Source organism: Humulus lupulus, chromosome 6 (genome assembly GCF_963169125.1).
Source record: "Humulus lupulus chromosome 6, drHumLupu1.1, whole genome shotgun sequence".
Classification (NCBI taxonomy): domain Eukaryota; kingdom Viridiplantae; phylum Streptophyta; class Magnoliopsida; order Rosales; family Cannabaceae; genus Humulus; species Humulus lupulus.
The window spans coordinates 38,525,500-38,542,529 of record NC_084798.1 but is presented as its reverse complement, the minus strand read 5'-3'; the positions used below and the strand labels follow the sequence as shown (position 1 = coordinate 38,542,529).

Below are 17,030 nucleotides of genomic sequence, written 5' to 3'. Positions count from 1 at the left end.
CTATCCTTGGGAGCGGGAAGCTGTCCTTAGGACAAGCTTTATTCAGGTTTGAGAAATCGATGCAGGTCCTCCATTTCCCATTTGGCTTTGGGACTAGTACTGGATTCGACACCCACATAGGGTAAAAAGACTCACGGATAAACCCATTGGCCTTCAGCTTGTCGACCTCTTCCTTTAAGGCCGCGTACCTTTCTAGGTCTAGCGCCCGCCTCTTCTGCCTAACGGGCCTCGCTTCCTGGGAGATATTCAAATGGTGGCACGTAACACTGGGGTCTATACCCACCATATCTTCATGACTCCATGCGAATACATCTAGATTATCCTTCAAAAACCTTATCAACTCCTTCTTCACGTCACTCTGCAGGCTTCTTCCTACCTTCAATTTTCTCAACGGTTCTTCCACTACTATAACCTCCTCTACTTCCTCCACTAGTTCTGCTCTTGAATCCTCCACGACCTGAGGGTCCAGCTCCTGCGGACCCCCCGCAGGCACACGTAGCACCTCATGTATCACCATGGCCATTGGTTCCCGCAGTTTCACAGGCGCACGGAGTGAGGTGTTGTAGCACTCCCTTGCTTCTTTCTGTTCTCCCTTCATGCTAGCGACCCCTCCTGGAGTTGGGAACTTGACAACCAGGTGATATATAGAAGTTATGGCTTTCAATTCTCTTAGGGATGGTCTCCCCAATACCACATTGAAAGCTGATGCACAATCTACTACGACATAGCCATGACTGTAGTCTGCCGGGGTTGCTCCCCCATGGTGAGTGCCAATTCGATCATCCCTAGGGGTTGCACTGAGTCCCCCGTGAATCCGTATAGGGAAGATTGGCAGGGCTTTAGATGACGAATGCCCAGTCCCATCTTTTCCAAGGCGGGGCGATACAGGATGTCCACTGAGCTCCCATTAACCACTAGGACCCGATGCACACGCATATTTGCCAACTGAACTGTCAACACCAGCGGGTCGTTGTGGGGAAAATGTACCCCCCACGCATCCTCCTCAGTGAATGTGATCGAGTCATTTTCTCCCTTGAAGATTTTTGGGGGTCATTGTTCCAAACTCATGACGCAGGGTGGTGGACTTTGTCGGGCCTCTCTTGCATATCTATCTAGCCCCTTCCGAGAGTCCCCCCCAAATCCTGGACCTCCGAAAATGGTTCGGACCTCTCCCTGTATTTCTGGGGCTCGCCCCTGCGTCTGGGGTGTCGCAGGCTTGTCCTCGGGCTTCGGCCTTTCCCTCCTGATGTAACGGCCTAGATGCCCCCTGCGGATGAGCTCCTCAATTTCCTCCTTCAAGTGGATACACTCCGCCGTGGTGTGCCCGATATCCTTGTGGTACTGGCAGTATCTACTGGGATACCTTTTGGACCGGTCCTTTCTCATTGGTGGGGGCTTCTTGAAGGGAACTCGGTCCTCATTGGTGAGGTAAATATGCTCCCTGGTATCTGTAAGGTTCGTATAGTAAGTGTAAGCCGCTTGCCTATGATCACTCCCCCGTTTGGTATTTCTCTACTGATCATCTCTCGACCCATCATACGCCCTTTTCTTCTTTGCTACATTCGACCCGTCGTTAGCTGGGGGCTTCGCGTTGGACCCCTCCTTTCCTGCCTTTAGGTTTGTGTGGCCATCCTCCACACGAATGTATTTTTGCGCCCTCTCGTAGAAGTCATCTAAGTCGGTGACTTCCCTCTTCAGCATGTTGTCCCACAACTTCCTTCCAGGGCGCACCCGGGCTGTAATGGCCATTTTTAACTCTCGGCGGGTTAGGCTCCCCACTTTCGCGGCCTCCATATTGAACCTGTGAATGTAGCTCTTCAGGCTCTCATTTTCCCCTTGCTTCACGTTGGCCAGGCTAGTGCCTGGCATCGTGTAGTCCTGCACGGCGTGGTGCTGTTGAAGGAATCATCAGAAAACTGCTGCCAAGACCTGATGGACCCCGGCCTTAATCTTTTGAACCATTTGTAGGCGGGTCCTTTCAATGTGACGGCGAAGCAGTGGCATATGGCTCCACTACCAATTCCTCTCAGTTTCATCAGGTCGTTGAATGCGTCCAGGTGGTACTTTGGATCTGTGCTTCCTTCGTAGGGGGTCATATTGGGTTCCTTAAAATTGGTAGGGAGTCGGATGGCCTGAATCTCCCTCACGAAGGGTGACTCATGGTCGAACTCTTCCTCAAAAGCCTGACCGCCTGAGGCGGTGACGATCTTGCTTCGCAGGCTCCTCATCTCCGTGTCTAGGTCCTGCCTCCTCTTGCTTAGAGAGTCCCTCAAAGCGGACGGGTTAAGATCCGCCTTTCCCTTGCCCTCTCGAGGCGCCATAGGGGGCATGGTCCCTTTACCCGCCCTCTTTTTATTGAGCTCCTCCCGTAAATCTGAGGGTGCTCTTTTAGAGGTGACCTCGTCCTCGTTGCGAGGGGCAGCGTCGGTCCTTGGTTTTGGTTTTTGGGCCTGCTTCGGTGGTTCAGGATGTTCGCGTTGCTTCGCTCGGGGGGTGTTACTGGTGGAGTGTCGGGTCCTCCCATCATCTACGGGTACAGTGGTCTCCACCCCCTCCTGACCTTTCTCTTTTCTCTTGGGCAAAGTCACGCTCGACTTACCCTGCAATAGGCCATTCAGCACCTCTTGCATGTTCTCCAGGGTGGTCTCCAACCGTTGGTTCTTACGGTGGAGCTCACGTATCTTATCTTCATAGAATCGAGATTTCAAACTCGAGCTCATGGAATGGACCCGGGGATTCTTATCATGTCTACGCGTCGAGGGGCCCGGGTCTTGCCAGCCGGAGTTCGGTACTTGTGGCAGTTTAGGGAGCGGGAATTCATTGGCATTCCCTGGTGGTGCCCTTGGAGGACTCCCCCCGGGCGGGACAGTCGGTGACGAGGCCTCTTTATCACCCTCGGGAACCTCAGGGTCCCTTGGAGGCTCCACATCTCTGGGTGGAGGGGGATCCTTCATGGAGGCCTTCAGCTGGACTCCGTTAAGGTGGACCTCCACCTCTCATGGCTCCCTAAGTCGCTTCGAACGTCTTGGCATTTCTTCTCACTGGAAGTAATGGTAGAACAGTAGCTTGGAACTTAAGTTCCCACAGACGGTGCCAAACTGTTGACGGTGAGAACTCATCAACTAAGTTAAGTAAGAAAAATCGCAAAGTCAAGATTATCAAAAGAAAAGTTTTAGAAATCTAAGTGTAAACTCGAAGAATGATTTCCAAAGAGCAATGATGAACTCAATTTGCATTCAATATGGTGGCCTTGCTACAGTAAAATTTCTAACCCCCTCCCATGTGGAATTGGGGTGTCTTTTATAGTAGGCTCTAATGTCCCCTGATACAAGGTTGTCCAGGGGACCAGGTAGCACATAGGTACACTGTCTGGAGAGTGGTTTCAGAGGTTGTGGTCGTGCAACCAGTACAGGGACGGGTTCCAGGAGGACTTCACTGGCATAGTTCTAATATTTGAAATATATATGAGGATAGTCTAATAAATTATTATATATACTTTCCTTCATAATGGCTAGGTGCCTCAATTTAACATTAAGAAACAACAAAATAAAAATTAAGATTCATATCATCTTTAGGACTAAAATGTTTAAAAATATTATCTCAAAAATTCATCTTCAAATAATCAACTATTTAGGTCATTCCATAATATATATACTTCCAAATTTAAAACTGAAATAAAAAAAAAAAAAAGGCCTAGAGAACAATAAGCAACAACCACATTAGCCTATAGAAGAATCATTCACTAAATTTCACAATCTTAGTCCATTGAGGCATTTTAACACATACTTGGTTTGCATCACAAAAAAGGAAAGAAAAATATAAAAATAAACACAAAATCCATAATCAAATAAGAAGTTTCTACAACATTCAAGCACATAAATAAAATAATTGTTACTGCTGAATCAATAACCAAGTAATTGGTTAAACACCACACTCAAAAGAAAGCCTTGCATTCTAATATTGAAAAACAACATAGTTGGAAGTACAAAGAAAAGAAAAGGAGAGAAATATGTAGAGCTTGCAAAATATGTAACTGCAATTATACTAATTTTACCAGTTTATTCTAACCTTTTCATAGCCTTTAAATGTTGATTTGTGAACAAAATATGTAACAACAATTAAAAAATCTTGATAAGGAATATAAAAAAGTCTTTTAGGAAAAGAAAAAACAATATAAGGAAAGCTAAGAGATATTAGAATAGTGTTACTAAGTAAGAGATAATTAATCCATATATGTATAATGTGAACACCTCATGTGTGGAAGCTAAGAGAAGTGGTGAGCAAACTTCTTGGCCGGTCTTTCGGCGCCAATGTGCCCCGACACGAGGCTTGTTGATGCTCACATAATAATTTCCTCGCACCTAAATATAAGGGAAAGCAATAATGTATGAAAGAAGTAATTTTGATGAGAAGATTAAACTAGGCACTTTTAACACCATATGTTGTGATTTGTTATGAAATAACTTACCATTAGTCCTTTGCATGTATCTTTAACACAGACTGTCTCATCAAGGGCTTCACCAACTCCTCTAGAATCATCTTGGATCATGCGTCTTTCATTTAAAAAGCGAAAAAAAATTATCTTTTAGAAAAATTAAAAGGGCAACTCCATAAATGATATTTGAGCTCACTAGTATATTGTTGAGAATATGAATATGTGGAAATTTTTACCCGTGCAGCATCAGCTCTAGTTGTCCATCTGCAATGCTGGCTCCCCCAGTGGCATGATCAACTAATACCGATAATTCAGATTTCTTATCCGCCATGAAAATTCCAAGATTAAGCTGAAGAAAGTGGAAAGCCAAAGGTTATAGAAGATTATTACTACTATTAGTAGAAATATAAGAGTTCATTTAAGTTAGTAGTTGTTCATGTTGTTTCAAGAAAATGGTAATACTTGTTAGTATCATATGGAGTAGTCGTTAAGAAAATTTACTGGGTAATAGTTTCCTGCTACAGGCTGAGTAACTAAAAGGACCAATCTTCTCTATAATCTTGAACCTGAGAAACCATTGTCGGTGATCATATATATCAAGATAGCAAAACCAGTATCTTATGTTTAATAAGAAATACTTACTCGTTTCAGAAAATCCCTTCAATTCGAATCAGTGTAGAAAACTTTGTTCGTTTCCATATTCGCTGCCAATCGCGTGATGACCTCTTTCCCAACACCATCATCTGTGGGGATTGGACCAATCTTTCAAAATAAAGAGTTTTCAGAACTACACACACTAAGTCTATATGTCTCATTATTTGCTTGATATATATATATATATATTTGCTTGGTCTGGTATGTTTGTATTCACTGTGAATTCAACTTCAGCATGTTCTTTGTCCTTGTAAAGCCTGGTAACCTAATATGACATAAACTGAAAAGTTATGGTTACCAAATGAAGGCTTAAAAATGAAATTATATTTTGTGAATGGTCTGATAGTTCCCAAGAGCAGAAAATTGCAATCTAATTGTGTTTCATTTTTATTTGATACTATTATAAGAGAACAAGTTATGGTTCTTACATTATGGCCTAAAATGTTAAACCCGAAAATATGTTAATAACCTGATAGATCCATGAATTAAACTCTTGGCGAATCTCATCAACTAAAGCTCCACGAATGACCTTTAGTGGAACCTGTAAAATGCATAAAATTAGAGAACAGATCAGAAGTAAAAAAAATTAGAAGCTCTCGGTTAATTTGTTGTTTTCAAAGCTTATTATCATAAATTGGTCTGATAATTTTTTATAGAAAATAAATAATAACATATATATACATTGAACTGCAAGAAAGTGCTTGCTGATCTTGAAACAATAGTTGGAGGTGCCCCATTAGGCCGGAAAATATATGCCCTTGAAGCCTGCAAGACAGATCATTTTAAGTACTGAAGGCATTGCTTGGACAAATTTGGGACTTGAATAACTCAACAACCATAGCAATGAAGTGCTTACCTGAGAATCAGAATCACCAGTGCTTGAACCATACTAGAGATAGCTCTGTTGTATTGGTACATCAATCTTGTAATATATGACAATCAAATGAGCATTATTTTAGCATGCAAATTTTTTTGTCAAGTCAGAAAAAAGAAATAAAAAAGTTCTTTACAGATGTAAAATTGACATATAAACTTAAGTTAGCATTCCATTTTTAGTGCCCATTGTGGTTGGCTTGCCTGATTTTATAATATGTAACTACTAGGTTAAGAAATATTTCCATGGTTACTTTTTAAAATTAATCAACTTACCTCGGCTTTAGAATTGTACATCCGTTTTAGTTGTCCTGAGGTAGCGAAAAGATCAGCTTTAAATCTCCAGGAACAACTTCAATGGTATCATTTTGTGGAGTCTTTATCTTAGAGAGTAAATGCTTGTTTACTTCAATAGGTTGGAAAAGAAACCAAAGCAATTAAACAATTAATGCATAATGTATGATATTGTATCTTAATGGTGAGCTTCATAAGAATCAACTATATGTTCAATAGAATTTGACTAGCAAGTTTGAACTCAATTACTTGTACTAGATGTCTTTGAGACAAAGTAAGTATTCCAACCAAGCGGTAGTACAGAAACTTGAAAATGAAGCCAATACTTTGGAGCTTGTTTTGGTGATTGTCCCAAGTAAGCTTGTGCATAGAACTTTCTCAAGTTCTTTATAACATTGTCTAAACTTACATATTGTGCCTTAATTGTATTGCATGAAGAATCTTTAACAACGAGATTGACATCATTAACCTGGTGGAAATTGTGATTCTCAGACCATATTGGAGAGAGTATTCTATTCATTCAAATATTCTAATATATGATAATGTGAACTGAGCAAACATATACTTACCGATATTTTAACAATGTCGATACAGGGCCAACCAAGAGGATTATATGCCACTACAACCTGAAATAGTATTAGTAATTAAGACAATGAAACATTAAAAATCTCACCTTAGTATCCATTGAAGGGTAAGGAAATCTCAAAATTTTACCAAACTTTTCCCTTCTGGAATGTCTTCCTCTGTTGGTGGGCAGTGACTGATATTGAGTAATTGACACTATTTAAATCAATGTAAAGAAGATAAGGACAATGGAAATAAGTAGAACAGAAATAGCTGCGTCAGTCTAGAGAAATATGACGAATAGAGAAATTTAAAAGATTGAAGCAATTTCAATAGAAATAGTGGGTTATAAGAGGCTAAAAATACATATACATGAAGAGAAATACTACTCTCTCATGAAATAAATTAAAAATCATAACTGAGAAAAAGATAGATTCATTTACCTTTGAAAAAAACTCTAAAATATTAATACAGAAATAATAACCTGAAACAAAAAAGAGGTATATGGAAGGAGAGATTGTTAGTCATTGCTGGGTTTTCAGAGAAATAGAGGACGAGACTGAGAGAGGGGTGGTGTTGGAGAAATGGACGGCCAATGAACGGAATGTTGAAGAGATGGATAGTAAAAGTGTAGAGAGAGGGATTGATGGGTGGCAGTTGTTGGGTTCTTAGTGCCTGGACAAACTAGATGTACTGAGAAGATTTGCTTTGGCTTGGTCCCTTTGTAGCCTTCTCATTTTTCTTTGAATCGTTGTTTACAAGTATTTGAAATGGAATTTATCTTTCGTGAAGGGGAGTGAGAGACCGAGAGAGATGGGTCTCAAAGAAAGATGAAGTATGTAGAGAAAGTTAAATAAAGTGATAAATAAATCTTTTAAACTTGGCGGAAAAAGAAATGAAAAAAGTAAGCATATGGCACCCAAAATTTGAGTGAACCCGCTTATAATTTTAACACATGTAGCATAATACTTTTTCATTAATGTTAGAATTTAATGTTGTGGTAGTCCTATTTTATTGTAGTGTTTATTTCCTCACCCATTTTTCCTTGGTAATATTTTAAGGAAGATACAGTCTTCCACCTAGAACTCCATGTTCGTGCATTTCAGATTATCATAACTTTTCCATTTACTCTGAGAAGCGAGCACCAAGCTCTAACCCCTTTTTTTTAATATCCTCAATGATCCTCTGAACTACCTCAGGATCCAGATATAACATCTCACCCATCTCATAAGATGCCCTTCCAATAACTGGATAATTCTCTCTCTGATTTACCATCAGTCAGAGGATAATAAATTGTATTAAATTCCAACTATATGCCCATCACCTTCTGCAACCTTTCCCAAAACTTGGAAGTAATAATAGAGTCTTTGTCTGATAAGATAGGCCTCGAATTCTATGAAGACGTAATACCTCTCTCACACAAAGATCTGAATACTGATCAACTGTGTTACTTGTCCTTACTGATAGAAGTGAACTCACTTTAAATATTGGTCCATAATGACCCAAACCAACTCATGCTGACCCACCATCCTAGGCAGCCCCACTGCGAAACCCATCGCGATGTTTCCTTATTTCCACTGTGGAATACTCAAAGGCTAAAATAGCCTAATAGGTTAAGAACTTTTCCATGTATTCAGTTATGTCCCTCTCCATCCTTGACCACCAATATAAAGCTTTCATATCCTAATGCATATTTCATGATGCCTGGATAAAGAGAATAAGAGAGTAGTATGAGATTCATCCAGAATCTCCCATTTAATCCCAGTGTCCATCGGATTCCAAATCCGATCCTTATACCACAATAAACCTATACCTGACACTGTATAATCCTTAGCTAACCCATCTAAAACATTCCCGTCAATTCTCCCATCTGTGGTTCACTTAATTTTTTTCCTTTAATCCTTTCTACAAGAGTAACTCAAACATAATGTTGGCCACTGTAATGACCCAAATTTGCTAATAAGGCTTGGAGCCTTGATTAGTGTGTCTGGAGGGCAATAATTCTTAAAATGTATTAATTTATGTGAATTTAATGAATATGTGGTTAGAATGCATGTTTAGGTGAAATAAATATGCATGTGGGCCCCATTTGGTTGTTAGGGGCAAATTGGTAATCTTAGCCCGTTGAGGGCATAAATGAAATATATGTGATGTTGTTGATATAACGGTGATTTATTTGTGATGCACGTTCCGAGACGGTCCTAGGGAGCTAATTAGTTTAAAAGTCACAACGGGATTAAATACCTGGCTCGGGAGGAGCCTAGGGGTATTTTGGGAATATTATAACTTGAGATTGGGGATTTGTAAGTATTGGTTAATGGTATTTTAGTGGTTTGAGTAACCATTGGTAACCAGTGAGGATAACTACCCTAAGTGATAAAATGGTATATTTGTAAGGGATGTGAAATGTCTAGGATGCCCTTGAGGTTTAGCTAGAAAAAGGAATTAGATGGAAGGGTAAAATGGTCTTTTGGCAAGGATTTAGATAACTTCAGCTGAGAAGAGAAGTCATTCACGTTTTATACCTAGATGCTCTTGTTCCTGCTGGAAGTTTGAGGAGAACCTAGAAGGAAAGGAGGAAAAAGGAAGGGAGCTGGGATTGTGAAATCTAGGAGGAGAATTAAGTTGGTTTGAGGCAACCAAAACCAAGTGTAGGTCAATATTTTCTCAGAGGTAAGAATTTATCTCTTTTTGTTAAGTTTCTAAGCTTGATTTCTAGAGTGTTAGCATGAAAATTGAAAGTTGGTGTGTGGCTGTTTGGTGGATTCTTGGGGATGAAGCTTGCCTACGTTCAGTTTGGGAATAAGAGGGATTTGCTTGGAGTTGGACTTGGAGAAGGCTCAGGGGCGAATTTCTACTTGAGGTAAGGGTTTTATGCATCTCTGTTATGTATTAGCTGCTGTGGTTCAATTTTCTGGTTTATTGGTTTAAGTTTTATAAAGTTTTAAGCCAATTTGTGAATTGGGGATTTGATTGTGTGTTTAGGCTTGCTGTTGATGTTTCCGAGTTGTTAGAGGGTCTATGTGGGGTTTTGAATTGAATTTGGGACTTAGGTATGCTTTGGGGTTGATTTTGGAGTGTTTTGGCTCGGGGAAAACCCAGAATTCTGGGTTCGCGAAGGGGCGTCGCGACCCTATTCTTCTGTGCCGCGGCGCTAGGTTGCATCAGGGAAGGAGGCCACGCTGGGCGCCGCGACCCTTGAGGGCTAGTGTCACAGCCCTAGGCCATTTCTGGGTAGGGGAAAATTCAGTTTTTAGACTTTTGCTCAGGGGGCTCGGGGGACGCTTCCGCCACCTTGTGTGGGGGTCCGAGAGGTCCCGAGAGCTCGGGATTGGTTCCGGAAGATGTTTTCAAATCGGTTAGTAATGGGGATGCTATTTATGTGTTGTGAATAGGTTCTCAGAGAGGCTCGGATTAGAGGACCGTGCTCGAGGGTTCAGTGCTTAAGAAGCTCGGGACACAGGTAAGAAAACCACTGTCTTCCATAGAGCTTGTATGCAGGGCTGAGCCCTATATGACTGTGTTGCAAGGCGTAGCCCTTTGATTGATTTGTTCATGATTAGTATTTGCTTTATTATGCTATGTATGCATATGTGTAAATGTTCGGCAAGAGCCGGGAACGGCGCAGGTCGAGTTCGGCAAGGCCGGAAACGGCGTTAGGCACATGGAGTGCAAGGCCGAGAGCGGCAAGGGGCCGGGAGCAGCGTTTAGCACGTGGAGTGCGAGCTGCCAGGGTGAGACCCTAAAGGATACCTGGGATATCCTCACGGTGTGGACCGCAAACCCAGGGCATGGTAAGCGCCTGGGACGGCATGGCCGTATGTGTTTTGCCTATTGATGGCATGTTTAACTGATAAGTGTATGTTAATTATATGTTATCTGCTTGTAAGGGTTTTCTTGCTGGGCTTCGACTCACGGGTGCTCTGTGGTGCAGGTAAGGGCAAGGGGGAAGTCAACCGACCATGAGTACGGAGAGCGTGAAGTAGCGCGTACATGTTTGGCCTGCCTGGCTGCCACAACCAGTGGTTTTTGGGAGATGGTTGTATTAAAACCTAGATTTTGTCGTCTAGTCGACTTAACTTGTAATTATATGTTATAAATATTTATAAACAGTATCTTGGGCTCCCAAGTGTCAAACACTCAACGATTTATAGTAAATGGAATTATTTTCAAAGTTTATTTCACTATTTATGATTTAATTACACTTTTGACCTAAAAACCTCGATTAGCGAGTTAAATGAACATTTAAAACTCACTTAGTAACGGCTCTAAGGAAGTAGGGCGTTACAGCCACCTGGCCCACCAGTAACTCTACCCTAGTTTTGGTCATATCGTTCAAATAACACGAAGCAAAGACAATCACTTTTTCCTATCATTGAGGTGTCATAACAACCTACAACTGGTTCTGATCTGTAAGAAGACTCACACTCTTCCACAAAGCACATGTTATATCCTGCTCATCCAAGGAAACTCCTGCCCTTTAAGGCGTTCCTTGACCTTGGCAAATCTCCAACCGAGAATATACCACAACACCGTCGATCAAGACGATCACAAATCTAATTCAGATATCTTTGAATACTCTGTCAATCTAATCCATCAAAACATAACTTCGCACTCCCAGTGCACATATCTAATATAAAAACAGTCTTCTACGTATCCTTCTCCCTGATCTCTAGCTGGTAATAACCAGATCGAAGATTCACCTTGGAGAATACCATCTTACTCAATAACTAAGCCTTTAGTTCTTACAATTCTGCTTAAGCCATTCAATACAGTGCCCTAGACTTGACTTTGTCCTCAACACCAACCTAATCACCATTCTATCTCTTTATACAAAGGTAATCCTGAAAAATCCCCTGAAGATACATCCAGAAACTCACAGAATAATCCAGTCTGTCTTGGTCCCACTGGCACGACCTAAGTCGTTCTGCAATAGATCTCTAGCTCTAAATACAGATGACATATGCACAGTGCCAACTACTGCAAAAGATTCTCACTCTCAAACTCAAGAGTCACTATTATTTCCTAGCAATCCAACATTGCCCCACACTTGGCCAACCAATCCATATCCAGCATACTGAAGTCAGACATAACCAACCCTATCAAACCAACTGATGAGTCTTTTCCACAATAATCTAACTCATTTCTTAAAATCACCAGTAAAGTATCACATTATCATTACAACATAACCATGCAATCTGCATAACAAGTTTATGCCTCTCTAGATGCAACAAGAAAATAACAACATGGCACCAAAACCAGTCAGCACAACACAAAATTCAGAACTAGAAAGCTAACCTACCACCCCTGAGGAACCAGCCTCAGTCTCAGTCTCAGCCTCCGACTCTAACTACATCAGAACAAACAATCGAGCTTGAGTCGAGCTGTCCACCCCCTTTTGCTCATCTGTCCTCCGTCCTGGGCAATCCTTCATGAAGTGCCCAACCATTCCACATAAGAAACATGTCCTTGCTCGGCATTCTCCCAGATGACGCCTCTTGCACCGAGCACATTTTGGATAAGTACTCTAGTTCTTATTTTTGCTAGAACCAATAAATGGAGGTGTCACTGTCTAAGCTCTGTGCTCTCCGGTACTTTCCTTTATAATCTCATTTCCTGTGCTCTCAACAGCAAGAACCTTCCCTACCACCTGAGCGTAGATAGAGATTTCATGCACTGGGGCAACTCTAATGCCCTGAGCTATTCTGGGATTCAATCCCTGGATAAACCTTTCCTTCTGAGCCACGTCTGTGGGTACCATATCAAAAGAAAACTTGGCCACCCCATTGAATTTGTTAACATACTCGGTTACCGTTGCATTTCCCTAGACCAGGTTCAGAAACTCATTCATCTTAGCAGTCTTAACTGCATCATAGTAATATCTTTCATTAAATAGCTGCCTAAATTCTTTCAAGTCCATCACAGTTGTATCTCGTGTCTGGGATGCTACTTCCCACCATGTCCGGGCATCATCCCGCAATACAAATGTAGCACAGATCACCCTATCATGACCTACCACCCCCATACTATCGAGAATGGAATTGATCATGCCCATCCATTGCTCAGCCCTGAATGGATCTAGGCCTCCCTTAAAAAAACTGGAGGGTAATACTCCTGGAATCTTCCACAAAGAAATTCTTACTTGTTCTCATCCCTAGGCTGAGCCAAAACTGGTGTCACTCCTGGCAAAACAAAGGAAGAGGTGTAACCTAACAAATTCTGTTGTTGCTTCAAACACCTAATCTCTTTCTCTTGCCTCTGCAATCTTAATTGCATATCTGTAAACACCCGCTGAAAATTCTGAGGGACAGGTGAAGAACTCAAACCCTGACTGTAATTCCCAGCCTTGATATAACCACTACCAGGTCTCATTGCCTTGGATACATACCTGCTGATTGAATCTGCAGTCAATAACTTGACCCATTAAACATGATGAGCGTATCAAAAGCCTTCCCCATGGGAACAATCCTACCACACTACATTCACAACCACTGCAGTGCTAAAAAACATGCCCATGGAATTCATACATCAATCCATAACCCTTGCTCTTCCCATATACACACCATGCTTCCAACTCCAGCATGCAAATATCATATTCATATAATCACGGAGCAGGTAATCATACAATCATATCAATAGTCAAGAGCCAGGCTCTATCAGAGTCTCATGCTCCCTAATACAATATGCACGTAAAGCATTTACATTCTATTTAAGCAGTTAAGCACATAACTACATAAATAGTTACCATACCCTGAGTGAAGCTTGTCTTTAGTGACGAGTGTACATGTCCAGCTTGTCTTCAGGAACCCTTAACCTTGGCTCGCTCTAATACCAAGTTGTAACGCCCTACTACCCAGGGGCCATTACTTTATGCATTTTAAACAGTGTTAAACTCGCTAACCGAGCCATTTGGCCATAATCGTGTAACTAAGTATGATTAACAGTTTAGGGTTAAAAATTTTGGTCAAAGATACAACGTTTCACTAAAACGATTATTGCATACATTGGGATCCTGAAAATATATTTTAAAGGTTAATTATAATAAAATATTTACAACCAGCCGGCCTAAGCGGCAAAATAGGGTTTAACCCTAGTTCCTCTTTAAATCCTCGGTCGCGCTGGTCGAGCATCCGCATATGTACACATCATCACCTAAGCTCTCCAAATCAAGGATGGTCCAGCTTTCTTTTGCCTTTACCTGCACCACATAACACCCGCGAGCCGAGGCTCAGCAAGAAAACTCAGTATGCTCATGAATGGGTAATAACATGTCGTTGAATCATAATAGGTATGCCTAGTAGTAATAACCCTACTCATGCATGCAAGATGGAACAAATAAATGTTTGTGGAGTCCTGCGCTCTGAGTAGATGACTAATAAGTCTCTCGCTCTGAGGTAGATGACTAATAAGTCTCTCTGAGGTAGATGACTAATAAGTCTCTCTGTATAGATGACTAATAAGTCTCTCCCTGTGTTGATGACTGATAATCCTATCTCTGTATAGATGATTGATAAGTCTATCTTTGTGTAGATTATCAGTCTATCTTTGTGTAGATGACTGATAAGTCTATCTCTGTGTAGATGACTTATAAGTCTATCTCTGAGGTCCCATACCCTCCTAGCCATGTGACGTGTAGGTCACCTTAGCCTTTTGGCTCTGGCTCTAAATAACTAGCCTTTAGACTAGACAAGCGCTTTTGTTTTCATCGAACTTAAGGTCGGTCAAGCATTTCATGCTTCTGTCGATAATGCTTATGTCGATTAGATCTAATCTTTTCGGCTTGCGTTAAACACACTAATACTGTTCTTGACTCATAGGTCAATTCCATACGACCAGTGTTCAGTACTACTGCCGAACTTGACTAATAAGTCACAGCTTCACAATCAATACTGACACCATTGCCGATTGTGACTAATAAGTCAGTACCATTCACAAATAAGCAAGACTTCTAATAATTTACAATGCAATCAATGTCCACATATAGAGCACTCAACATGTCTCACCAATAACCATGCATGTCACATACTGGGTGCAGTTTTCTTACCTCTGGTTCGAGCGTGAAGTAATAAAAGAACAACATATGAGAACGATCAATCTTTTGGTCCCTTAGCGGTCACCTAGTCATAACCAAATATGGAATTTCATCAATAAAATCAATAATAAAAGGTTTATAATCTAAAACCTCGCTCCCGGGACCTCGAATCGTACTAAAACGGTTAGTAGATTCGATCCCGAGCCTTAGGAGTTGAACCCCCCAAGCTTAAACCCTAGAAAACTCCTCCTTAGCACAAAAGGAATGGGCAAGTCGCGGCGCGCCCCAAGTTAGAGAGCACACTCAGCCTGGGCACTAGGGTGGGTAGCGACTTGACCCCACAAACAGAACCCCCCTTGCCATTTTCTCCATTAAAACCAGCCAAGAACCTCAATCAAACCTCCATAAAACCAACCCAAAATCAAAACCAACCATTAACACATCATATCCACTAGTTTAACCACAAAACCCAAGCTTTAAACCAATTAAAATCATCTCAAATAACCACTTTTATAATCAAAAGTTTTAGCTCAAAAACTAACTTCAAAACAGAGCAAGAACCAGAAAAAATCAAGCTGAAACCTCACCTTAAACTCAGGTTTGCATCCTCTTCAATGGTTGAACAAAAGCCTAGAACCTCAAGCCTTAATCTCCTATTTTGAATCCTCAAATTAAGCTTCAAAAATTCAAAGGAAAAGAGGGAAGAAGATGATCGGGGAAGAGGAAGAAGAGTACTCTGTTTTGCTGCCTTATTCTTCTATTCCACAACTTTCTAACTTAACATATATCCTAAGGTCAAATTACCAAAATGCCCCCAAGCCCAATTTATTTCCTTAAAAGCCCCCAAGGGCAAAATTGTCCTTTCCCGTCTAATCTCGTTAATCATAATTAACGTCCTCCAAATCTCGTTATTCCCAATATTCTCAAATAATTAATAAATCATATCCCATTACCCTATAATTCCCGATAATGTACTAATCATCAAATTACCTCGTGACTCACCCCGAGCCTAGAAATTAACTTTGTTATGACCAAATCGCTAACTTGCATTCAAAGATCGTCTCATGCCGAATAGCTCGAACAAATCCACATTATAATGTGGCTTCATTCATAATTCACCAACATCCATGGAAAGCCCTCAACTGGCCAAATTACCAAAATGCCCTTATAATGAAAAGTGGACCCATATGCATGCATTTATCATCATATAATAATATAACTCACATAATCATGCATATAATCATTTAATGGCATAATAAATCAATTATGGCCCTCCCCACCTCTTAATCAAGGCATAAAGCCACATTAGGGAATTTGGGTCGTTACACGAACCATATCCAAACTTGGTACGAACAAGGTCCAAACAAAATCCAAACAAGGTCTAAATCATGTCCAAACTTGGTCTGAACTTTGTCTGAACAAGGCCCGAACTTGGTCCGAATGAGGTTTGAACTTGGTTTGAACAAGTTTCGAACCATGTCCGAACCATGTCCTAACTTAGTCTGGACTATGTCCAAACCATAAAAACCCTAAATCGCAGATGTCAATAGAAAATTCATAATCTCAACATAAAATTAATATTTTTTGTTGGTTTCTAAGCCCAGATTAGTGCAAAAAAAACACACACAAATTATTTTATAACACACCCATAAATTATAAATAACAACATAACTTACTTATTATCAATTGTTTCAAATACTCATTTCTCCTTCAACTTTGGAGAATTTTTCAAAAGAATATTTATGTTAAAACTATAGAGCATGAGTTCTTTTTGTTAATCAAATTATGTCTTTGATCTTTTGTGAATTAGATTTTGTTATGATGATTTGGAGAAGAGATGAATAGAAGAAGATAGTTGGTGCAATGGGCTTTCTCTTGATCATGCGAGAAGAAATTGTGGCTGCTGCAATATGTGAGAGAAGAGAGGAGAAAAGAGAAGAAGTAGCCCTAATTTGTGTAAAAGGTATTTGTGACTTTTCAAGTGGGTTTGGGGTTATTTTTGTGAAAACTTTGAAAGGGTTATATGTTTATAATAAAGGAGAAAAGAAAGGTTAATATGTGGAGTTACCCTTATCTAAATGGAGAAATGGATTTTGATTAATTCAATTTCAAACAGGTAAAACATAGCCAAAAAGAGATAAGAATTAGCAGACAATAACGAAAAAGAAAAACGCAGAA

At 40.6% G+C, this 17,030-nt stretch overlaps 1 pseudogene; it reads right to left on the bottom strand.

Moving 5' to 3' along the window:
- LOC133784989 (alpha-mannosidase-like) overlaps positions 1 to 8,376 on the bottom strand; it is a 30,606-nt pseudogene extending 22,230 nt beyond the window's left edge.
- Between the last annotated feature and the right edge of the window lie 8,654 nt (positions 8,377 to 17,030).